The sequence below is a fragment of the Protopterus annectens genome, chromosome 2.part2, assembly GCF_019279795.1.
Source record: "Protopterus annectens isolate FY-2018-M chromosome 2.part2, PAN1.0, whole genome shotgun sequence".
NCBI lineage: Eukaryota > Metazoa > Chordata > Ceratodontiformes > Protopteridae > Protopterus > Protopterus annectens.
The window spans coordinates 506436698-506462441 of record NC_056730.1 but is presented as its reverse complement, the minus strand read 5'-3'; the positions used below and the strand labels follow the sequence as shown (position 1 = coordinate 506462441).

Genomic DNA, 25744 nt, shown 5'->3' with positions numbered 1-25744 from the left:
GAAAGAATGAAGAAGATGGCGTCGGCGGATGCCTTTATACCCCAGCCGCTCTGACATCGGGGAGAAGGCGACATCGGCCGACGCTGGACCCGGACTTTGGAATCCTGCCTGAGGCAGGACAACCCATATGTCAGGACTGCAGTTGCATTCTTGAAGGACATCTGTACTACTGAATTATTTTAAGTATTTTCCTGTGATCTCTGAACTCTTGACTAGCACTGTGTAGTAAAAAGTATTGTCTTGTGTTTTGAATATTTGTTATTAAATATTTTAAAACCTTTCAACTGTGGCTGTTTTTGTACAGATAATTTAAGCTCTTTAGAGTACTTGCATGCCTTTGGTAAAATTGTACAAAGCCACTCCAATATCTTTAGCCCGGGCCTATACTACCAACTGGATAATAATATTGCACAGTAATAATTGGACACCCATTTAAGGGCCTTTGAGTAGCTGATAAATATTAGTGGGTGGTGGCAGCTGGTTCTACCATACAGTCTGAGAAAAAGGGGCACAGCTGGAGAAAGTACAGTTGTGTACACTTACCATAAATGCAGATGTTCAAGTGTCTTCACTGCTGCAGTCATCACTGTAGGGTTCTTCCTGCCGGCAGGCAGTCCTCGGTTGGCCAGAATCCCAAAGTCTGGGTCCGGCATCGGCTGTTCAGTCATGCTCCCTGACGTCAGAGCACTAGGAGTACAAAGCTGCCAGCCGACGCCATGTTCTCCAGTTTTTCTTGCCCCAGACGTCAGGTGGCCAAAAGTGAATGCTAATAGTAAAACATACAACAAACCCCATACCCTGTAGCAAATACACCTCAGAAGAAGGGTGAAGTAGGAAACCACACTAATGAAAGTATAAGGGGGGACAGGAGGGAGGGTAATCCAGACCAACAGTGAAGACACTCGAACATCTACATTTATGGTAAGTGTACACAACTGTACGATGTTCATCGTGTTTCACTGTTGCAGTCATCACTGTAGGGTTGAATCCCAAAGCTGAGGTAAAGGGTGGTGGTTATAGAGTAGAAGGGGCGGCTAGAAGGCCCTGCAAGACTGCAGAAGCAAAGCCTGCCCTAGACTTAGAGTAGAGGGAGATTATAGTGCTTAGAAAAAGTATGCACTGAATTCCAAGTTGCAGCTTCCAAAATATCCTTGGTAGGTACTCCTCTGAGAAAGGCAGCTGAAGTAGTAGCAGCTCTAGCAGAGTGAGTCCTAATTTTTCCTGGGATTTGCTTTCCATGATGAGTAAAAATCTGATTCCATGAGCAATCCATTTAGAAATAGTCTGTTTTAAATAGCTCTGCCTTGGGAATTTGTTGCATAAGAAACAAACACTTGCTCCGTTTTCCTGATATCCTTGGTTCTGTCCAGGTAAAAACGAAGTTGTCTGTGTACATCCAAGGAATGCAAGATCCTTCCCTCTTATTTTGTGGATTACTGAAAAACGGCAGGTGAATAGTTTGATTTAAAGCCACTTTGGAAACCACTTTAGGCATGAAAGTAGGATTGGTCCTTAAAGACACCCTATCTTGGTGAAAAATAATATAAGGTTCCACAGCCATGAGTGCTTGTAACTCCCGAAACTCTCCTGGCTGAAGTCAAAGCCAGTAGGATAGCTGTTTTCCATGACAAATACTTAATATCAGATGTGGCAGCAGGCTCAAATGGAGGCAGAGTGAGTTTTCCATAACATAGTTGAGGTCCCAGGCAGGTATGGGTGGTGTCCTAGGGGGGCTTAAATTCTTTGCTCCTCTGAGACATTGTTTCAGAAGTGTACGTGAAAAGATTGGAGGATCTGTAGTGTAATGTGCAGAGATAGCTGAGGCATGTATTTTTATGGAGGAGAAGGATAAACCCTTATGTAGCATGTCTGTCAGGTAAAGTAAAATGAGTGGGATATTAGGAATGAGAGGATCCGAATCCTGAGCATGCATCCAGGTGCAAAATCTCTTCCATTTACCTGCATAAGATTTTCTAGTGCTAGGCCGTCTGGCTTCTAAGATGACATCCACGACCTGTTTGGGAAGTAAAGGATCAATCATAGACCCTGAATTCGCCAGGCTGCTAGGCTGAGAGTTTTGACATGAGAGTGCAGAACCTGGCCCTGGTGTTGGGACAAAAGATTTGGAATCTGAGGTAAAATCCAAGGAGGCTCCTTGGATAGATTCATTAGTGTTGAGTACCAAAATTGACTAGGCCAATTTGGGGCCAGTAAAATCATCATCTTGGGCTTGTCCTGCTTGATCTTTAGTAACACCCGTGGAAGAAGAGGTAGTGGCAGAAAGGCATACCCAGAGAGGTTTCGCCAAATGAATGATAGTGCATCCACTTTCCATGCTAGCTTGTGAAATGTTCTTGTGCAAAAAATCTGTAACTGGTGGTTGAGGAGGGAAGCAAAAAGATCTATGTCTGGGCAGCCCCAGGCTTCTGTAATCATCTTGAATATTTGGGTGTCTAGCATCCACTCGTGTGGGTCTGACAGGTTCCTGCTCAGGCTGTCTGCCAGAATATTTTGTTTTCCTGGCAGGAATTGAGCTTGTAGATCCACTTTGCAAGCTAGAGCTGTGTTCCATAGAGTCATGGCTAGTCTGCAAAGGGGGTAGGAGTGTGAACCCCCTTGCTTGTTTATGTACCACATAACTGTGGTGTTGTCTGTCTGTATCAGTAGTTGTCCTGGTTGTAGGAGATCCCTGAAAGCCAAGAGGGCATTCTGTACAGCTAACATCTCTTTTAAATTGATATGTAGGTGCTTCTGATCCTCTGCCCAAAAACCTTGCAGACCTTTTCTCTGCAAGTGGGGTCCCCATGCGTAATCCGAGGCATCCGTGGTTAACACTTGGCTGGCTGGAGGCAGACTGAAGGCTTTCCCTTTGTTGTGAAGACATGCCATGGTCCACCAATGGAATTCCTTTTGTAGGCAAGGCAAGACAGCAATCTGTGTGTCTAGAGTGTGGCAGTGCTGAGACCATACATTTTTTAGGTACCATTGTATTTTTCTCATATGTAGTCTTGCATTTGGTATGAGAAGGATGCAGGAGGCCATGTAACCCAAAGCCTGCAGGAATTTCCTTGCAGTTAACGGAGTTATTGACGCCAAGGTTTTGAAAGTTGAAGCCAGCTGCTGTTGTTTTTGGATGTCAGGAATGCCATCTGGGTTGTGTTTAGAAGAGCACCCAGAAAAGTTATCTGTTGTGTGGGTGTCAAATTTGACTTTATGTTCACAGTGAATCCCAGGTACTTGAGTAGATTTTGAACAAATTCCAGGTGCTGGAGTAAGACATCCTTGCTGTCTGCTTGAATAAGGCAGTCGTCCAGATAAGGGTAAATTTGAATTCCCTTGAGTCTGCAATAAGCTACTACTGGTGCCAGGCACTTGGTGAAGACCCTGGGTGCAGTAGACAAGCCAAAGGGCAGCGCAGAGAATTGGTACTGTTTCGAGCAGGCATTGAACCGGAGGTATTTTCTGCACTCCTGTCTGATAGGAATGTGTAGGTAAGCCTCCTTTAAATCCAATGTCACCATCCATGCATTTTTGCTCAACACTGGCAGGAGCTGTTGGAGAGTAAGCATCTTGAAATTTGGTATCTGCAGGAAAGTGTTTAAGACTGAGAGATCCAGGATGGGTCTCCATGAACTTTGCTTTCTGGGAACTAGGAAGAGCCTGGAGTAAAAGCCTTGCCCAGTCTCTGATTGTGGAACCAGTTCTATGGCCCTCATAGCCATGAGGGATCCCACCTGGTTTAATGCCTCTGCCCATTGGTGTTTTGGTAGGTCTGGCCATCCGTTTGGGTCTTGGCAAGGTATGAAAGTGGAATTTGTAACCTCTTGAAACTACATCCAGAACCCACTTGACTTGGGTTATGTAAGTCCAATTTTTTTTGAAAGAGAGAGTTTTCCTCCTATAGGGGCTTCCAGGAGAGAAATTCCTGGAGCCATGCATGGGGAGTCATTGAGCCTGTTTTCTATAAGATTGAGGTCTGTCCTCTCCACCCCTGGGGGTGGAAGCACTCCACTGTCTAGGTCTGTAAGAGGTCGGTGTTCGGGCCCTCCCTCTGGAGCGTCTATATCTACCCCTCTGAGGCCTGTCCGAGCTGGGAAAGGACCAATTTTTAGTTGGCCAATTTCTGCTAAATCTTGGGGGCTGAACTTGTAAGAAATCCTTAACCGTTTACATGGATTTTTCCTTATCCTCCATTTTCTTTATCCCCTCTTCAGCCTTAGACCCAAACAAAACATTACGCTTAACAGGAGCATCCAGTAACTTTGCTTTCACTTGATCAGGTAAGTTTTATTCCTTTAACCAAGCATGCCTTCTGATGACTGTTGTGCCAGAGGCAGCCGCCCTGCAAGAAGCCTCCAAGGTACCAAAACGACAGTGTAAACCATGCTTCCCCACTTTAGTGGCATACATTAAATCGTGTAATTCCTTATTATCTGCACATGCAGTAATGGTACCCAGTTTTTGTTTCATAACAGACCGTACAAATTGCTGATATTTTAGCATATGAAATTGACAATTTAAAGCCCTAATAGATAAAGTAGAAGTGTACACTTTTTTGCCCCATCTCTCCAAAGCTCTGGAATCCTTATCTGTCGGAATAGGGTTTTTAGCAGAAGCAGCCTTAACCCCCCCCTTAGGACCCTGAGAAATGGTTTCTGGATCAGCAGTAGGATTTTTGTAAAGGAACTGGTGGGAGTCAGGGACCCTGTAATATCTGTCGGGCTTAGCAGGGGCTGGAGGAAAGGAGTCAGGAGTTAAATTAGCCTCAGAAAAGGCATCATCCACAATATCCAAAATAGGAGGAATAGCCAGGGGTCTATGTTGGGGAAGAAGAAGACGGAAATCCCAAAGCCTTCTCTTAGATTCTGAGTACTCCTGTCCTTCCCAGTGAAAATGTTCCCTCATGTCGTAAAGTTTCCCCAAAAGAAAAATTTTCAAGGGGAGAAGCTGATGGAATGGATTCCTCAGCATCAGAATCCTCATAAGGAGGGAAAGTATATTCCTGTTCAGAGGAAGACATTGAAGAAATAGATGCCTGATCAGAAGATTCATAATCCAATTCTTGCCTTGGCCTTTTGTCTGGAGGGGGATATGAACCCCTAATCATGGTTAGTAAGTCCCCCGCCATTTTAAGTAGCTGTTTCTGATATTTGTGTCCCGGATCAGAAGAGGCCTGGGCTGGTGTCTTAGATTTAGGAGTCTTTGGCTTTGCCTTTATCAGAAGCTGTGTAGGCCTGAAAACCCCCTCGGAAGCAGATACCTGCACAGCAGCTCCGGACCCATTCAAGGGAGCATTGTCCGAAGGTCCAGCAGCTGGAGTGCTCAAAGGCCTAGTTGGCTCCTCATGGGAGTCCGTTTTGGCAATTGGTTCTGAAATGGCAGACAGGGGCTGCGAAAGCGCCTCACTGATGGCCGAACCTGTAGCTGGCTCTGCTTGTAAAACGTAGTCTGATCTGGACCTCGGAGGCCTGTCCTTATCCTTGTGTCATTTGTGAACTCCAGTAGTCAGAAGAGTTTCCGACGACATTTTATAATTAAATCGCCTGCCAAAGTAGTGAAAAGCAAAATCGTACCTGCGCTTAATCGTACGTTGGTTAAATCTAGAACAAAACCGACAACTAGCTACGTCGTGGTCAGGGCCTAAACAAGGAATACAGTAAGAATGGAAATCCTTATGAGGTATTTGCTTCCCACAAGAAATGCAATTATCAACTTTTTCTGACATCGGACTGGAGCAAGAAAAAAAGTTTCCCCAACAGGGTACTTAGCTTAGAGAAGAAGTCAGTCTTCAGACTGAAGCATGAAAAAATATCAGGAGTCAGCCGACCGGCACTTGTGAACTGCTTTCACCGCACGGCAAGAAAGACTGGAGAAAGTACAGTTTTGTACCTACCATAAATGTAGATGTTTGAGTGCTAATACAGCTGCAGTAATCACAGATGGGTTCTCTGCCGTCAGGCGGTCCCTTGGTCGGCCGAATTCCAAAGTCTAGGTCCGGCGTCGGTTGTTGTCTCTCTCTTTCCTGACGTCAGTACGACAGGGGTATATAAGACACAGCCGACGCCATATTCTTCAGTCTTTCTTGCCCCAGATGTCAGGTGCCCCCAGAAGGAAGGCACTACATAAATTATATATATATATATATATATATATATATAGTCAAGCAATGCAATGCAATCAGGTTGTATGAGGAGGTGTTAGCCACTAGGCCTTTACCAAGAGGGGAAGGAGGGAGGGAAACCTGTACTGCAGCTGTATTAGCACTCTAACATCTACATTTATGGTAGGTACAAAACTGTACTATGTTCATCGTACATACAGCTGCAGTAATCACAGATGGGTAGAATCCCAAAGCTACGCACAGGATGGTAGGCACTAGGTGGAACTGGGATGAGCCAGAATGCCCTGCAACACAGCAGTGGCAAAGCCTGCTCTAGTTTTGGAATATAAAGGCAGGTGGTAGTGTTTTGTGAAGGTATGCACAGAACTCCAAGTGGCTGCCTCCAAAATGTCTTTGGTAGGAACTCCTCCGAGGAAGGCTGTAGAGGTAGCTGTGGCCCTGGTGGAGTGGGATCTGATGCCTGTAAGGACAGGTTTTCCATGATAGGAGTAACAAAACCGTATGGAGTGGCCTATCCATTTTGAAATTGTCTGTTTGGTAACTGGCTTCCCTTGAACTCCTACAGCATAGGACACAAAAAGTTGTTCTGATTTCCTGAAAGGCTTTGTTCTGTCCAAATAACGTAGCTGTCTATGGATGTCTAAGGAGTGTAGCAGCCTTTCCCCTTTGTTTTGAGGATTGGGGTAAAAGGTAGGTAAGTGTATGGCTCGATTTAAAGCTACCCTGGATACCACTTTAGGCATAAATGACGGGTTGGTACGAAGGGAAACCCTGTCCTGATGGAAGATGAGAAAGGGCTGCACAGCCATGAGGGCTTGTAGTTCCAAAACCCTACGAGCTGAGGTAATGGCCAGAAAGAAGGCTGTTTTCCAGGACAAATATTGCAAATCTGTTGAGGCAGCTGGTTCAAAGGGAGGCAATGTTAATTTTCCTAGAATGTAATTAAGATCCCAGGCTGGTATTGGTTGCTTCCTTGGTGGTCTTATGTTCTTAGCCCCTCTGAGGAACTGTCTTAAGAGTGGGTGAGAGAATAAGGGTGGATCAGTGTTGAATTCTGCAGAAATGGCTGAGGCATGGATTTTTATGGAGGAAAAAGAAAGTCCACCGTTCAGCAGCTCAGCTAGATACTGTAATACCCGAGGCAAATTCAGTTTTCTAGGGTCCTGGCCTTTTTTCTCATTCCAAGAGCAAAACCGTTTCCATTTTGCGGAGTAAGCCTTTCTAGTAGATGGTCTTCTGGCCTCCAAAATGACATCCTGCACCTCTTTGGGGAGTAGGGTCTGTTGTGGTGTTAAGGAATTTTCCATGCAGCGAGATTGAGCGTTTTCTAGCTGACTGTGAAGAGTTTTGTAGCTGTGCTGAGTCAGCAGAAGAGGCATTAGAGGTAGGGACCAGGGAGGAGTATGTCTTAGGCTCCTCAGGAGTGGGTACCAGTGTTGTCTTGGCCAGTCTGGAGCAATCAGTATCATCTTCGGTCTGTCTGCTCTTGCTTTCAAGAGTACCTTGGGCAGAAGAGGCAGAGGTGGGAAGGTAAACTGTCCATGCTGTCCAACTGAATGAAAGGGCGTCCACTCTCCAGGCCTTTGGATGAAAGGTCCTTGAACAGAACTTTTCCAATTGATGATTCCTGTGGGAGGCGAAGAGATCTATGTCTGGCCTCCCCCACACTTGGATTATCTTTGTAAACACTTGAGGATGCAACTTCCATTCGTGTGGATCTGTCATATTTCTGCTTAGATTGTCTGCCAGCGTGTTTTCCAAACCTGGCAAGTACTGTGCCTGAAGTTCGATTTGCCATTCCAGAGCCAAGTTCCAAAGTGTCATGGCTAGTCTGCACAGGGGGTACGAATGTGTTCCTCCTTGTTTGTTTATGTACCACATTACTGTGGTGTTGTCTGTTCTGATCAATAATTGTCCTGGATGCAGGAGGTCCTTGAAAGCTGTAATTGCATTTATCACTGCTAGCATTTCATTCTGATTGATGTGAAGGTGCTTTTCCTTTTGGGACCATTTGCCCTGAATGCACCTGTCTGTCATGTGCCCCAGGCGTAATCTGAGGTCTGTTGTGATGACTTGATTTGCTTGAGGCTTGCAGAATGGGAGACCTGTGTTTGTTTGACATGCTTGGGCCCACCATAGAAATTCCTTTTGCAAACATGGAATTATTGGTATTATTGTTTCCAAACTGTGGCTGTGTTGAGACCATAGGTTTTTTAGGTACCATTGAAGTTTCCTCATATGCAACTTTGCACATGGGATTAAAAGAATGTAAGATGCCATGAAGCCCAGAGCCTGCAGGATTTTCCTTGCAGTAAGCCGGTACAATTTGCTAGTATTTTGAAGTACTGAGTTAGTTGCCCTTGTTTTTCTGGCATAAGATAGGCCATCTGGGTGTTTGTGTCCAAGTTGGCACCCAGGAAAGTTATTTTCTGAGATGGTGTTAGCCTGGATTTCTCTTTGTTGACTGTGTATCCCAGGGAATTCAGTAACCGTGTTACATAAGCCAGATGTTCCAGAAGTATGTGCTTGCTGTCCGCTTGGATCAGGCAGTCGTCCAAATAAGGGTAAATTTGTATCCCTTGAAGTCTGGAGTAGGCAATTACTGATGCCAGGCATTTCGTGAATACTCTGGGCGCAGTAGATAAGCCAAAGGGCAATGCAGAGAATTGATAGTGAATTGAACCTGCAAGAAATCTGAGGTATCTTCTGCAGCTTTGTCTGATTGGGACATGCAGGTATGCCTCCTTGAGGTCCAATGTTACCAGCCAAAACTCCTTGCCCAGCATGGGAAGAAGCTGCTGTAATGTGAGCATCTTGAATTTTGGTACGAGTAAGAATGTGTTTAGGATGGACAAGTCCAAAATGGGTCTCCAGTCAGTTCCTTTCCTAGGTACCAGAAATAGCCTGGAATAAAAACCTTGACCTTGTTCGTGAGTAGGTACCTCTTGAATAGCTTTCATGTCTATGAGCTTTGAAATTTGTAGTTGTGCCTCTGCCCTTCGATTGTGTGGCAGCTTTGGCATGCCTCTCATTTTTGGAAGAGTGTGAAAATGAAATCTGTAGCCTCTGTTTATAACGTCCAGGATCCATTTGTCTGTTGTGACAATATGCCAATTTCTAGTAAATAATGCCAGCTTTCCTCCCAAGGGTGCTGCCAGCTGAGACTTGCTTGGCATGGAAAGGAGGAAGTCATTGTGTTTGTTTCCTGTATTGTTGTGCACTGTCTTCGCCACCTCTTGGTGCCGGAGTTTGCCATTGCCTGCCTCTATATGATCCTTGTGATTGTCCTCTGCCCCTTGTGCGCCTGTATCTACCTCTTTGGGGCTTGTCCGTGGCTGGAAAGGACCAGTTTTTAGAAGGCCAATTTCTGCTAAAACGTGGTGGTTGAACCTGTAGAAAAGCTTTGACAGTTTGCATAGATTTGGCTTTTTCTTCCATTTTCCGTAGTATCTCCTCAGCATTAGTACCAAATAGCACATCTTTTTGCAAAGGAGCATCTAGTAGTTTAGTTTTCACATGATCAGGCAAGATTTGTTCCCTAAGCCAGGCATGTCTACGAATGACTGATCCTGTAACAGCAGCTCTACTTGAGGCCTCTAGGGCATCATAGCCACATTGTAAGGTGCGTTTACCCACTTGTTCTGCACTATGCATCATATCCTGCAACTCCTTCAAATCTGGTTGTTCAGGTTGAGACATTTTATTTCTTAATTGTGATAACAGAAACTGCTGATATTTAAGCATATGAAACTGACAATTTAAGGCCCTCATGGCTAGGGTGGCAGAGGTATATACCTTTTCTCCCCACCTTTCTAAGGATCTTGACTCTCTTTCAGAAGGTAGTGGATTCTTAGCAGCAGAGGCCTTCATTCCCTTGGGGCCTTGAGAAATGGTTTCGGGGTCAGCATTATGGCTTTTGTAAAGAAAATGGTGCGAGTTAGGGACTCTGTAGTACCTATCAGGCTTGACTGGGGCAGGAGGCAGGGAATCTGGATTAAGGCAAGCCTCCGCATAAACATCATCAAGTATATCCAAGACAGGAGGTATCGCCAGAGGTCTGTGTTGAGGTAACAAAAGAAATTCCCTAAGTCTTTTCTTGGAATCAGAAAAGTCTTGGCCTTCCCAATGGAAGTGTTCCCTCAAGGTGTGCAAGGTTTCCCCAAAAGAAAAATCCTCTGGAGGAGATACAGAAGGAATGGACTGCTCTGCATTAGAGTCTTCAAAAGGAGAGTAAGAGTGTTCCTCTACATCAGAATGTTCTGAAAAAATGGAGCCCTGATCAGAAGAGGGAGAATCTTCCTCCACTCTGGGTCTCTTGTCTGGAGGGGGTTGGGAACCTCTGATAAGAGTAATTAAATCCTCAGCCATTTTAAGCATCTGCTTTTTAGGCATGGGGCCTGGGGATGGGCCCTGTGCAACAGGCCTCTTGGGATGCTTGGCTGATTTGGACTTAGAAAAGGCCTTAATGGAAAAGGAAGAAGAGGGTCTAAAGACACCATGGGTGGAAGTGGACCTGTCCACATTAGGAGGCTCAATGCTCACAGTGGCTTCGGTGGTTGTAGTCTGGGTATGGGCCGAGGTACCTGCGGACTCGGTTACAGAAGACACCGCCGCCAAAGAAGTGTCGTCGGTAGTCAGGGACTGCATAGGCGTCTCGCTGAGAACCGGACCACGTGTAGCCGGTTTTGGGGTGGTGTCGGTGGAGACCGCGGACCTTGCGTGTCGGTCCTTGTCCTTTCGTTTTTTGGACAAAATGGTAGTCGGAGTCTCTGACGACATTTTATAATCAAAGGCTGTACCAAAAAGGTGTTGGGCGAACTCCGCCCGATGCTTAATAGTGCATTTATTGAAAGTAGCGCAAAAGCGACAGCCCAAGACGTCGTGGTCTGGGCCTAAACAAGGTATGCAGAGGGAATGGAAATCCTTATGCGGTATTTGCTTCCCACAAGAAATACAATTGTTAACTTTTTCTGACATTGGTCTGAGGCAAGAAAAGTTTCCCCAACGGGGTACTTGGCTTTAAAGAGGACTTCGGTTTCCAATTTTTCATAAATTCAGGAGCTGGCCGACCAGCACTTGCGAACTGCTTCTGCTTCGGGCACCGTGCGGCAAAAAAAACTGAAGAATATGGCGTCGGCTGTGTCTTATATACCCCTGTCGTACTGACGTCAGGAAAGAAAGCGACAACAATCGACGCCGGACCTAGACTTTGGAATTCGGCCGACCGAGGGACCGCCTGACGGCAGAGAACCCATCTGTGATTACTGCAGCTGTATGCACGATGAACATCATGGCGTCGGCTGGCAGCTTTGTACTCCTAGTGCTCTGACGTCAGGAAGCATGACTGAACAGCCGACACCGGACCCAGACTTTGGGATTCTGGCCGACCAAGGACTGCCTGCCGGCAGGAAGAACCCTACAGTGATGACTGCAACAGTGTAACACGATGAACATCCTGTGCCAGCCTTTCCCAGGAGTGTATGTTTGGTTATATAAACTCTTCTTTAAGTGTGTGTGTGTGAGCTACCTGGGCAGGGACACGAAGCACTGGTTGGACAGAGAGGGTGCTGGAGGTTTTAGCTTGCCCACTAGGCTGATATCTGGATCCTATAGCTGTGCCAGTGGGGAGTCTTACTGGGGACCTGGACAGCGACGGTGTGACCAGCCCCGGACTGACTGATCTCTGTGGGCTCTTAAGGGAAATTGCACTTTACTGTATGTATTTGTTATCCTTTCCTCCTATATGAGATGCCCCTCACTGGTGTTAGTGGTGAGGATTGAGGCTCCTTGATTACTGGGCCAGGGCGCGGGTGTCACATGAGGATATATGCATGTCTCCCAAATATGCAACAAAATCCAGAAGATTTAGGTTTTTTGCTTGAAAATGTTTACATAGATATCTTTATACCCCAAGAAGACCCCAGAAAATATTTCCTCAAGCAGACATCAAATGTTGGAGGTATGACGGGGAAGAAAGTGGTACTTGGGAACATATTTTCTGGGAGTGCGATGTGTTGGTAGAATTTAAGGATTCCCTGTAGGATGCATTGTCAGAGATGCTGGGTAGGCGGATTGGTGTGACTATTTGGCGGATTTTTCTGAGCTGTGTTACAGAATTGGAATTGCCTGGACATGGTAAATCCTTGGTGCGTCTAATTTTGGTGGCTGCCAAAAAAGCAATTACTAAAATATGGAAATCAAAATCTAAACCAACTATATTAGATGAAGTGTATATAGTAACAGAGATAAAACAACTGGAACTGGGATATTTAAAAAAGAGTAGAAACAAACTACATTGGAAAAATGGGAATACATACAGGGAGGAATGAGGTTTAAAAGAAGGCAGGACTTAATGAGCTATGTAATGTCTGACTTGAAATGAATGGGCAGATTGCAAGTGATGTATAATGTCTGCAACTGGGAGTGTCAGTATAGTTTGTGATGTAAAATACTTGCAACTAGGACTGACGGTGTGGTTTGTTTTCCCTGATATAAACGTATGATTATTAAACCATCATTTACAACATAAGCAAATATGTTTCTTGTTTAAAAAAAGGGGGCAGGAATTGAATAATTTATGTAATGTTGCTTAGGTTATAAGATACATAGCAATATATGTTAAGTATAATGTTTGTTTGTGTCTTTCGGCTTTTCCCGGTTAGGGGTCGCCACAGCGGAATTCCGGTCCGCTAATGATTGGCAGTTGATTTTTACGAGTCGAGTTACCAGCCCTGACGCACAACCTTCAACGAAGGTACGCCCATTCACGTCTCCACGCAGAAGACGCTCTAGATGAGAATCAAACTGGACAGCGTCTTACTGTGAGGCGACAATTTGTTAATATAGTTTGATTACTTTTGTACAAATGTAAATTTGCCTCTGTCACAAGTGAATTCAGGTACATTCAGGACAGTTTATCTGAAATACTGTGCATCTGCAGGGTATACACATGTAGAATTTTAAGTAGTGAACAGTAAATCAAAATGCATCTGTTCTGGAAGATGCACTAAAGAAAAATATGTCTCGTGTTTCCAAGGGCCCTGGACACTACACAGCATTTTATCTTGAAGTTTATTTGTTGCATTCCCAAATGAAGAGAGTATTCAAATTTCTTTTAAACACCTTGACTGAATTACTATTTAAAGCATAAACTAAACATTTATACAAAAGACAACAAACCATATTGTTTCCCCAGTTACAAACGTGTAGCACATACGTTTTTTTTTTTTGGACAACTATCAATCCAACATTACATAAAGTACTTAATTCCTGCCTTCCTTTAAATCTCAGTCCTCCTCCAGATTATTATTCTGCATGTACTACTGATAAATGTACCTATCTAGGGCATGACACTGAATTTGTGTTCTCAACTAGATCTTCTTAGTGGACCTAGTTGAAATATGTTTTTAAACACTGTCTGTATGTCTTGTAAATTGTCTCTCTGGTGCTTTTCTCCCCGGGCCTCCACTAAAATGGACATGTATCCAGATGGACTATCCCGGTTAAGAAATGTAAAATAAAATAAAATAAATAAATGTATTGTTCCCACAACTTCCATTTCTATATAATTTACTCCTATCCTCGTCTAAAAATCCCACTTTTAGTTCTTTTATCTCTTACAGTATTCAATACTTCAAAATACACTTGGTTTAGACTTTGATTTCCATGTTCTAGCAGCTGCATTTATGTCAGCCATCAGAATTAAACTTAGCAATGCCTTACCATGCGTCTAGGCAATTCAAATACTATATCCCAGCTCTAAAAATCATTTCCTTAATTATACCCAATTTGCTAACCCAGTATTTCTGACACAGTACTCTGCAGGGAATTTTTTTTTAAGTCTGCCAACTCATTACAGTCCCAAAACATTAGCTCCACTCTTTCTTCCCTGGCACAACTCCAATACTTGCTATCTACCTAAAGAAAAAATCTTTGGAGTCTGTTGGGGTATAAAAATACCCATGCAAACACTTCCAAGCAAAAATCCTAAATCTTCTAGCAATTGCTGCACACTTGGGAGTCATACACGTCCTCCCCACTATTTCCTTGAAAGTTGCTTATCCAGTCTCTTTCCAATCTTTTCTAACCTCCTCAAATTGATTCCTATAACTGCTACACAATATTTTATATGCCCTATTAATTATCCTTTTTAGCAGCAGATTCTGTTCTAGATTCAACTAAAAGTTGTACCAGAGCAGGTCATTCACTTAGAATTCCCCTTTCCCTATACTCCAATAGGGAATTCCTGACATGGCAAGCGTCTCTAGCCTACAGTCCAAATGTCTTCTTAGCCTCTTCTCATTTTATTACCTTTCCCCTCTCCTAGTTATTTGCCCTTAATACCTTGGTTCCTTTGCCAGTTTTCTCCAGTAAATTCCAACCCCCTTTCACCTAATCTCTGTACCCCTAAATGTAGTTATACCTATTGGCAAAATCCCCTTTCTTCAATCTCGTGTCGACTTACTTCTTAGAATACTTTTTGCTATTTTATGAATACAAGATTTTTACGGTGGTCATTCTCCTTAATGATCTGCACCCAAAATCCCACTCTATCCTCCCCATTTCATCATCATCCCTTTCCACTCTGAATTATAGCTTTCTGCTTGCATTATGTATATTACATTTAACTGTGTAGCTGTAAAATATCCCTTCAAATCAGGTATTCCTAAAATTTGATGCTCTATTGGGAAGGACCAATTTATCCCACTCAACCTTTGACCTCTTCCCCTACCAGACAAATTCATTCACCTCTTACTGTCCACAACCTCGTCTCTGGTTTATAAAATATGCCTGACCTGTATATAAAATTAAAGGGAGCAAAATATTTTCACTGCTTGTATCTTGCTATCAATATCCATAAACAAGATCACTCAGTTTCTCATTTTTTGTATTATCTTTTGTTCATTCTCTTTCCACATCGCCTTCACTGCCATAATGTAACACCTTTTTATCCATATTCCTAAATACTTTATTTTATGTCCCATAAAAATGGGAATTGCTGAGCCAATTCATGTGTGGATACAGCTATAGCCTTTATGTCATCTTCATTAATTTTATATCCCAAAGAGTATTCAGATTTCTTGGTAAAATGTGATTTTTATAGACTGCTTTTGTTGACAGGAAAATAATCAACAAGTGGGTTATGTGTTTTGCAATTACATTTTAGTGGAACATTCTAGTTATAAAGGAGATTTCGGAGCTTTGAAACAGAATACTAAATTTTACCATTTACAGCACAGGTACATTATTATTGCCAAGGATGAAAATCATCCAAGTGTTAATTCCCAGGTGCATGAAATATTCTTTGGCAAAAGCTATTTTGACTAAAATGAACATTTTATTGTTATTCTTATTATTATAAGAAGGTAAACATCCCAGGGGAACTGGATTCAAAATCAATCAGCATTAAAAGATGTCATTTTCCAACATGCTTTCACAGGGTAGAAAAGTAAAGACAAAACAGGCATAGCTGTGAAGCCAAGAGAGTCATGGTTCAACACATGATGCAGTTAAAAGTCTGGGAAAGTAATCACTGTTCTAAATTCTAGCCACAGTTAAATAATTAATAACCATGGAAAACAAAGAATTGTTGTTGTTGCGTCTTTCGGCGAATTGTAATAGGAAAAAATTATGCTGTTTCTGTTTGTTAGAGCCAAGAACATGCTAACAAGGTCAATTTGTTATATGGCTGAAATGTTTAAAGCTGCAAAGTTGTTTTGGGTGTACAGTAAAAAAAAAAAAACCAAGTACAATTTTTAAGTTATGCAAATCAAGTTTCAATTCCTGGATAACCAGTGACTGCGAATCTGACACACAAGGCATTAGGTGTGTTTTGTAGTATACAGTATGTTCAAGTAAAAGTATTTAATTTGTGCCACAAAACAGCAAATAAGAAGTTATGTACCTACCATAACGTTCCATGTTAGTTGTCTTCATCTCGCCTTCTTTCTTGCTGGATGGGTTTGCTCCGAGTCGGCCTTTTACTAAAGCTCGAGAGCCATTTACCGGCTCGAGGCCTCCCCTTATCCCACAATGCTAGGCATCAGATATCCAGATCTCGTTTGGTAGAGCTAACACCATGGAAAAAAAAAAACACCTGTTCCCACCACAAGGGTTACTTACAGTGCTACAAACAGAGGAGGACGTAACCTAACAAAAGAGCCAACCATAGGAAGGCCTCAAAAGGGATTCTTCTCGGTCCTGACCAGGTTAGGGGGATGGAGGGTGGGACACAAGAAAGAAGGCGAGATGAAGACAACTAACTTGGAACGTTATGGTAGGTACATAACTTCTTAATGTTAAGTTGTCTATCTCGCCTTCATTCTTGCTGGATGGGACAGCGTCCCTAGCACCTTAGCCCTGGGTGGCTCATCGAAACAGACTCTTGAGCACAGTGGAACCAAATTCAGCTCGACTCCTGGAGGCCATATCCAACTTGTAATGTGAAATGAAGGTATGAGGAGTGGCCTATGTGGCTGCAGCACAAATAGATTCCATTGAAAGTCTAGCCTGAAAAGCTACCAATGTAGCCAAAGCTCTGGTAGAATGAGCTTTTGGTTTTGCACGGAGTTCTTTATGTCTCAGTTGGTAGATCAAGGTAATAGAGGCCAACCACCTGGATAAGGTTACCTTAGAAACTGGCAGGCCCTGCTTGCCCTCAGCATAGGACAGGAAGAGTTGGAGCTGATTTTCTTGTCTGCTTGGTCCTATTCAAATAAAAACGTAATTGCCTGTGAACGTCCAAATAGTGTAACTTTTGTTCAGCTCTGTTTGAATAATTAGGAAAAACGACAGGAAGATCAATAGCCTGCTTGAGATTTGTCTCTGAAGGTATTTTGGGTAAAAAGGAAGGATTAGTCCTGAGTGAAACTCCATCTGTGAAAAATAAGATAAGGAGGATGAATACAGAGGGCTTGAAGCTCTGATACTCTTCTGGCTGAGGTGATGGCTACTAAAGAAGAGAGTCTTCCAGGAGAGCAACTTTAAGGAACAGGAAGCCGCAGGCTCAAAAGGAGGGAGAATCAATGAAGTTAATATCAAGTTCAAATCCCACGGATCTTTAACCGGGGGTCTAAGTAAAATAGTCCCCTTAAGAAAGGCCTTACAAAGTTTGTGGGACATGATGCTGGACTTTGATAGGCCAACGTGGAAATTTGCGATAGCAGCCAGTTGGACCCTAATGGTGGCAGACGAGGAACCTGCTCGAAAAAGTTCCACCAAAAAATCTAAAACATTATGGACAAGGGCTATAAAGGGGTCTATCTTTCTAGCCTCTGCCCAGAAAGAAAAACGTTTCCACTTACTAGCATAAGTCTTCCTAGTAGAAGATTTGTGCGAAGAAAGGATGATTTCACGCACTGGCTGAGAAATATGTGGAAGCCTGGCTATGGTTGGAAGTGGAGCAACCAAGCTGTGAGGTGAGAGTGAAGGGATTGGTGCAGCCCGCCCAACTGATGGACTAAGAGGTCTGGCACAGAGTCCAGATTCCAGGGCTGCTCCAGCAGGTGACAATGCAGGAATGGGAACCAAATTTGTCGAGGCCAACAAGGAGCAATGAGGATCTTCCTGGATCTCAAAGCAGTCGCTTTCTGAATCGGTTTTGGAATTAAGGGGAAAGGAGGGAATGCATAAAGAAGACCCCGGGGCCAACCGTGAACTAGAGCGTCTCTGGGGGAATGGCCTGGGAGGGGGAAGAGAGTGAAGAAGTCGCTGCACTTGCTGTTGAGAGAGGTTGCAAAAAGGTTGCAGCAAGGTTGACCCCATCTGCAGAAAATTTTGTCTGCTACTAACTGATTGAGAGACCACTCGTGAGGCATCAGAATTGCTCTGCTTAGCTTGTCCGCTATAACGTTGGACTTCCCGGGGATGTGCGTTGCTATCAGAAACCGTTGAGAGGAGATCGCCCGCTGCCAGAGTCTGAGTGCTTCTCGACATAAGGGATAGGACCTGGTTCCGCCCTGCTTGTTGATGTACCACACTGCCGACATATTGTCCGTCTGAACTGCAATAGTCCCGGTAGGTAGAGAGTCCTGAAGAGCTTGCAACGCTAAACGTACCGCTCTCCTCTCCAAGATGTTTATGTGCAGGTGGTACTCTAGGGGTTGCCAAGTGCCCTGGACAGTCCTGCCCTGAAAATGCCCCCCCACCCGATCAGGGAGGCATCCGTTGTCACCATGGCAACCAGAGGTGGCAGGACAAATGGTCCACCCTGAAAAACTTGAGGGGAGACAATCCACCAAGAAAGGTGGTCTTTGCATGATTGGGTGATTATTATGTTGTGAGACATCGGAAGCTGTTGAAAGGACCATTGGGAAAAAAGCATCCAGTGGAGAATCCACATGTGAAAATGAGCCAGGGGAAGTAATGTGATTGCTGCTGCCATGAGACCCAAGGTTTTCAGTACAAATCTGGCCTGAATTCTCTTGCACTGTAGTAATGTTTGAACATGTCGGCGAATGTCTAATACTCTTTCTAATGGAAGTTTTGCCGACAGGTCTTTTGTATTTAATATGGCGCCTATAAAAGGTTATAGATTGACAAGGCGAAAATGCAGACTTTTCGAAGTTTATCGAGATACCTAGCTCAGAGCAAGTTTGGATGGTGTAATCCCTGGCTCGGATTAGCTGATGCCTGGTAGAAGCAGTCAGGAGCCAGTCATCTAGATATGGAAACACCTGGAATCCTCGCCGTCTCAGGTGAGCTGTAACCACTGCCATGCATTTGGTAAACACCCTGGGGGATGTGGTGAGACCAAAGGGCAGGGCTCTGAATTGATAGTGACTGGCTCCCAGCCGGAAGCGGAGAAACCTCCTGGAGCGTCTGTTCATTCTGATATGGTAGTACGCATCCTGAAGGTCTATGGAGCACATCCAATTGTCCTGACCCAAAAAGGGTAGAATGGACTGAAGCATGACCATCTGGAACTTCGTTCTTTGAACAGATTTGTTTAACCTGTTGAGATCCAAAATGGGTCTCCAGTCCCCTGTTTTCTTTGGTACCAAAAAGAACTTGGAGTAAATCCTGGATCCTTGCTGGTCTGCTGGGACTGGCAGGATGGCTCTTTTTTTCTAGCAGTTTTGAAATTTCTAGTGCTGCTTGTTCCCTTAGACCGGGTGGAACATCTGGAAGGGACCTGTTTGTACGGGGGTGTGGACAAAGGGGATTTTGTAACCCTCGGATAAAATAGACTGCACCCATTTGTCTTGTGTGAGGAGTCGCCAGGCTTCTGGGTACAGTAACAATCTTCCCCCGACTGCCTCCGAAGGTGGACAGTCGGGCAGCCCCTCAGGGATGCGGAAAGGGTTTGTCAGAGAAAGATTCCCTGCTACCCTGATTTTGCGGACCCCCTCTGCCCCTCGGGCGGCATCTATTGTTCCCTTCTCTGCCCCTGGAGGGAAACTCGCCACGTGTATCAAGCATGACTCCTTGGGGTTTGCAAAACCACATTTTTCCACTCTTCTGACCTTTAGGATATGGTCTAGAGGGAGTAGAAAAACGTACTCCCACGGCAGAGAGAGTCTCGTCTTCCTGCTCACACCTAGTAAGGGTATCTTTCACCTGTGGTCCGAACAAAGCCGAACCATCGAAGGGGGTATTGGTGAAGGATGCCTTAAAGGGGTCAGCAAAGTTACATAACTGCATCCAGGCATGTCTTCTCAAAGCCACGCCTGTGCCTTTACTTGCCCCATCGGCTGCATAAGAAATGAGCCGCATGGAGGAGTTGACTATAGAATTAAGGGTCACCAGCTGGGAGTTAATCTTTTCCTGAGACCCCGCAGCAGATGGATCCCGAAGGGTATCACCCAGTTCCTTAAGGAGATCTCTTTGAGGGCGGGTGAAATGGCATGGATAGTTCAGTGACCACATGGAAAAGGTTGCTGAAGAAAACATCCGTTTCCCATACCTGTCCATTGTCCTAGATTCTTTATTAGGTGGATGGACAGGCACTGAAGGGTCAGTCACCTCCTTCTTAGTGGCTGCTGCAACCACCATGGCATCAACAGGGACACCCTTTGTAAGAAACTGTTTGTTGGACGGGGCTGTAATACATTTTGTGAGCCTGTGGGGAGTTGGTTCCACTGTGTCCGGGGCCATCCACGCCTTCCGAGCCACTACTTCCATGAGCGGGTCGAAAGGAGGAGACACCCAGGAGGTGGAAGGGCGAGAACCAAACGTGTCTAGATACACTGACTCGTCCTCGGAAGGGTTAAGGGCAGTCCAGTTCCCCCTCTGCCTAAGGATCTCAAGGATGTCTGAGAAGGAGACATACTCAGAGGGGGACCTTGGGGACCCTTCCGAATCCTCCAAGTCGGTGTCAGAGGTGACTGTCGGGGAAGTCAACATGCTTCCTCTTAGATTTTCTCTTCTGGGGGGGCTCCTCTGAGTGATCAGGGGAGGCCTCGGAAGAGGAAGATGCACCCAATGGGGCTACCTGGAGCGCCTGTTCTCCACGCTTGGGGTCAGGAGGGTGGACAGAGACCGACGCAGGCACCATGGGGGAGGAGCCGAAGGGGTCGATCGCGGAGCCGACACCGGAGTCAGCACGCTCCTCGTGACCTCAAAGGTGCCCCTATCAGGCAGAGAAGAGAGTCCCCGCTCCGAAGAGACACGAACCCCTTCCGGCACCGAGAATGACGGCTCTGAGACCGATGTCGGGGCAGAGCTCACTTGCGCCGAGGCCCCGAGAGAGAGAACGGGGTCGGACAAGGGTCCGATGCCACTCGCCCCCTCGGAGCTGACGAGGGAGTCTCGGCGCCCGGATCCCTCCAAGGACGGAACCAATGAAGAGAACGGAACCGACGAGGGAGCTGAAAGGTGTGGTATCGGCTCCAACGTTTCCAGCCCCAACAAGCTCCGGCTCCGAACACGGTGGTAGAGTCGGAGGAGGAACTGTTGAAGAAACAGGGATAGCCACAGTCTGTTGAGAAGGGCTAGTCAACATTTTGGCCAGTGCCTACGACTTTAGGAGCCTACTGACCACCCTCTCTAAGTCATGATCTGATAGCCTGGAGGACCGAGAGGAATGGGATCTATGGCTCCGCTCCGACTGTAGTAATGGGGACCTGGGAGCCGAGCGAACGGACTCTAAAGAGGAAGATCTCGAACGCTTTCGGCTCAGAGAAGGCTCTGATAGCAAAGTTGGAGCCGACTGAGGCCTTGAAGTGTCGGTTCCAGCCTGAACCAACGAGGAGGCAGAAGCTCCACTCGGTGTTGGCTCCGAACAGGGAGCAGACGGTTTGGCGGGCTTTAAGGATTTCCCCGACGAAGGCTTGGCAGGGGATCCTTCTGGCTTTAACAAGCCCCTCAAGATGAGCTTATTCCTATGCTCCTGCAGGACTCTCTGACTGAAGGCATGACAGACCGAACAAGAGTCCTGCAGGCGTAGGGGGCCCAAGCAATAAACACGAAGTGTGACCGTCTGTCAGAGACATCTTCTGACAGCACAAGTCACACTTCTTGAAAGCTGAAACCTTGGTATCTTTGGACATGACAAAAGAGATACCAAGAGAAGTTTAACTAGTGCTTAAAACACTATACACACAGACACACGCACTAGGTAAAACTAACAGTAACAATACCACTATAACTATCACTAACAAAAATTTTATATATATATATATATATATATATATATATATATATATATATATATATATATGTATATAATACAATATAAACTATAAAGTAGAAGAGACAGGTCTAACACTACCCTAAAGGGTGGGGAGGGGGGGGAAGGAAGAATACTCTGTAACAACAGGAAAAGAGTTCCTAAGTGGGATATAAAGGGGCTACACGATCTGATAAAACTAAGAGAGAAAAATATTTAAATATAACACTGACAGTAAAAAAGCAGTAAAAGAATTATATGACCTGAAGCCTGTAAAAAAACGCAACCTCGTAGCTGAAGCGGCAAACGAGATCTGGGTATCTGACGCCTAGCATTGTGGGATAAGGGGAGGCCTCGAGCCGGTAAATAGCTCTCGAGCTTTAGTAAAAGACAGAGTCAGAGCCGAGGATCGGCTCTGAACCCATCCAGCAAGAATGAAGGCGAGATAGACAACTTAACATCAATGTTTTCATCTTTATTATTGAGTTTATGAAAATAAACTGACATGAATTTTGCAAAAGGATTTCAACAGTGGTAAAATTGTGGGTAGACATAGGGAAACCTTCATTTTGTGAAGAGGATAGTAAAAACAAACAGCCCAATGATAACTAGTACACTAACTATTCAAACCATCTTTCACATATGCATATTTGAATTTTCATAATTTTCTGAAATTAAAAGAGAAAATGGGATTACATTCTAAAGGCATATTTTACATTCAGATTTTTTTCGGCATGAGTTTTGTGATGTGTTATTAGTAATTTTCAAATAGTTTTGAGGAAAACACAAGTAAAATAGGACTAAATGGTTGATTAAGTGGTTAATTCTGAACAAAGGAAGAAATGGTTACCTAGTTATAGAATGGTAGAAAAATAATGGAAACACGTTGGACATTACAAATCAAAAGTAACAGGACTACTTGCAAAGTTAAATGCGATGCATGAGACACTGAGTATGAGGGTTAAGGCTGCGAACTGTAGATCCTCTGGTACTGGATGCAATTCCTTCAGTTCTCATTTGCCCACTGTGTGGCCTTGAGCAAGTCATTTAACCAGGCAATGCTCTAAGTAGGTTTCTAAAACACACTGTGTCCAGTGAACCTACCTGGTTGTCAAATTGGTGCCATGAGCACAAAAAAACAGAATTCTATTAACTGGAAATACAGTTGTGTGTTTATATTTACCAGACAGTTTTCACAATATACACAACATGTGCATAAGATTTCCATAATGTGTGTATGATTTTTTACAATATATATAGAATACGTATATAATTTTTGCAATAAGAACAGAATGTCTATGCGAGTTTCATGATATGCACAGTGTGTATATGGCCAAACAGCTTCATATCTGACTGCATTAAAGCAACATGTTAACTGTATTTTACTACCCAGGGAAACAATCAGTAGATGTTATTAAATGACATGCAGAATAATGTAGACCAGGCTTCAACGGTAAAATAACATGGAATATAAACAATAAAAAGGCACTAACAAGAGAGAAAATACATGACTTTAAAAAGTACAGTTGTGTACACTTACCATAAATGTAGATGTTAGAGTGTATTCACTGTTGCAGTCATTACATTTGGGGGTAATCTGCTGGCAGTTTGCCCTCAGTCTGCCTGATTAACAAAATCTTGGGTCCTGCGTCGGTTGCTGTCCCTTCTTCCATGACGTCAGGTCATCAGGGGTATAAGACATGCATCGACGCAATTACATCAGTTTTTCTTGCCCCAGATGTCAGGTGTCCCCCAAATGGGGAGCAAATAAAATTAAAAACATAAAAAATATACCTCCAATCCCAAAAGCAAATACACCAAAAGGGCTTTTAAGCATAGTGAAAGAAAGCAGAGGTATAGCCAAAGAAAAATAGGGGGCTGGAGGGAGGGTATCCAGGACTGCAACAGTGAATACACTCAAACATCTACATTTATGGTAAGTGTACACAACTGTACTATGTTCTTCGTGTTTCACTGTTGCAGTCATATTACATCTGGGTAGATTCCCAAAGCTATGGTTGGGTGGAGGAATTATACAGCATTAGGACCAGCTATAAGGCCCTGCAGGACATTAGTAGCAAAGCCAGCTCTGAATTTAGAGAAAAGTGGTAAATGGTAATGTTTGGAGAAGGTATGAGCTGAGCTCCAGGTAGCAGCTTCTAGAATGTCCCTGGTAGGAACACCTCTGAGAAAGGCTGTAGAAGTAGATGCAGCCCTGGTGGAATGGGATCATATCCCCTGGGGGATAGTTTTTCCATGGTGCATATAGCAGAAACAAATACAATGGCTTATCCATTTAGAAATGGTTTGCTTTGAAATAGCCTTTCCCTCTGCCCCTGCAGCAAATGCCACCAACAGTTGTTCAGATTTTCTTTGAGATTTTGTCCTGTTTAAGTAAAATCAAAGTTGTCTGTGTACATTCAATGAATGCAGAATCAGCTTCCCCTTGTTCTGTGGATTGGGAAAGAATGTTGGCAAATGTATGGTCTGATTAAGAGCCACACTGGATACCACCTTAGGCATGAAGAATGGATTGGTCCCGAGAGATACCCTGTCCGCATGAAAAATGATGAAAGGTTCCACTGCCGTAACAGCCTGTAATTCGGAAATCCTTCTAGCTGAAGTGACTGCTAAAAGGAAAGCTGTTTTCCAGGAGAGAAATTTTAAGTCTGCAGTAGCTGCTGGCTCGAAAGGAGGGAGAGTGAACTTTTCCAATACAAAATTGAGGTCCCAGGCAGGGGTTGGAGCTCTCCTGGGTGTTCATAAGTTTTTGGCCCCTCTGAGATGCTGCTTTAGCAGAGGATGAGAGTAGAGGGGTGGTTCTGTGTTGTAATGAGCTGAAATGGCAGAGGCATGGATTTTTATGGAAGAAAAGGACAGGCCCTTGTGAAGCATCTTAGTTAAGTATTGTAAAATCTGAGGAATGTTGGACACTGCTGTGCTTATCCTTGAGACTGATTTCAGGCACAGAATCTTTTCCATTTGTCAGCATAGGATTTTCTAGTACTAGGCCTTCTCGCCTCCAAAATGACATTCATCACAGGTTTGCTGAGGGATGCTAAGGGTGAAATTAGGTGATTAGCCACGCTGCAAGATTCAAAGTTTGGAGCAGAGTGTGCAGAATTTGGTTGTTCTGCTGAGACAGTAAAGTAAGGTGTCTGAGGCAGGTGTCATGGTGGAAGATGTGACACATTGTGCAGGAGTGGGTACCAGTCTTGGTGAGGCCAGTCTGGAGCAATCAAAATCATTTTTGGTTTGTCCTGTTTGACTTTTATTAGAACTTTGGAGAGCAGAGGTAGAGGGGGAAAGACATAGATGGATAGGTTTTTCAAGCTTAAGGATAGAGCGCCCACTTTCCTGGCTTTTTTGTGATGAGTGCTTGTGCAAAATTTGTCCAACTGACAGTTCTGGGGTGAGGCAAAAAGATCCATGTCTGGGCTCCCCCATTTGTGTCTCAACATGTTGAAAATCCATGGTTCCAGTTTCCATTCGTGTGGGTCCACGAGATTTCTGCTTAGTTCGTCTGCCAGAGTATTCAGCTATCCTGGCAGGAATTGAGCTTGTAGTTGTACTTGACAGTTCAAGGCAGTGTTTCACAATGCCATGGCTAGTCTGCAAAGGGGGTAGGACTGTGTACCCCCCTGCTTATGTACCACATAACCGTGGTGTTGTCCATCTATTAATTGTCCTGGATGAAGGTAGGCATTGAAGGCTGTCAGTGCATTCTGTACAGCTAGCGTTTCTTTTTGATTGATATGAAGGTGCATTTGATTTGGGATCCATTTGCCCTGAATGCACTTCCCTGCCAGATGTGCTCCTCCAAGCATAGTCTGATGAGTCTGTAGTTAGGGTCTGGGTGGCAGGGGGTGGTGTGAATGGCAGTCCCTTGTTTTGGTGGCAGGCCTATACCCACCATAGGAACTCTAGTTGCAGGCAAGGTATGATGGGAATCATTGTTTCCAGGCTGTGACAATGCTGACTCCATAGACTTTTTAAATACCACTGACGTTTCCTCA

The 25744-nt window shown here is 44.4% G+C and overlaps 1 protein-coding gene across 1 annotated transcript in view; it reads right to left on the bottom strand.

Annotated features, from left to right (window-relative positions):
* AUP1 (AUP1 lipid droplet regulating VLDL assembly factor) overlaps nt 1-25744 on the bottom strand; it is an 831864-nt gene that overhangs the window by 232617 nt on the left and 573503 nt on the right. The window lies entirely within an intron of this gene.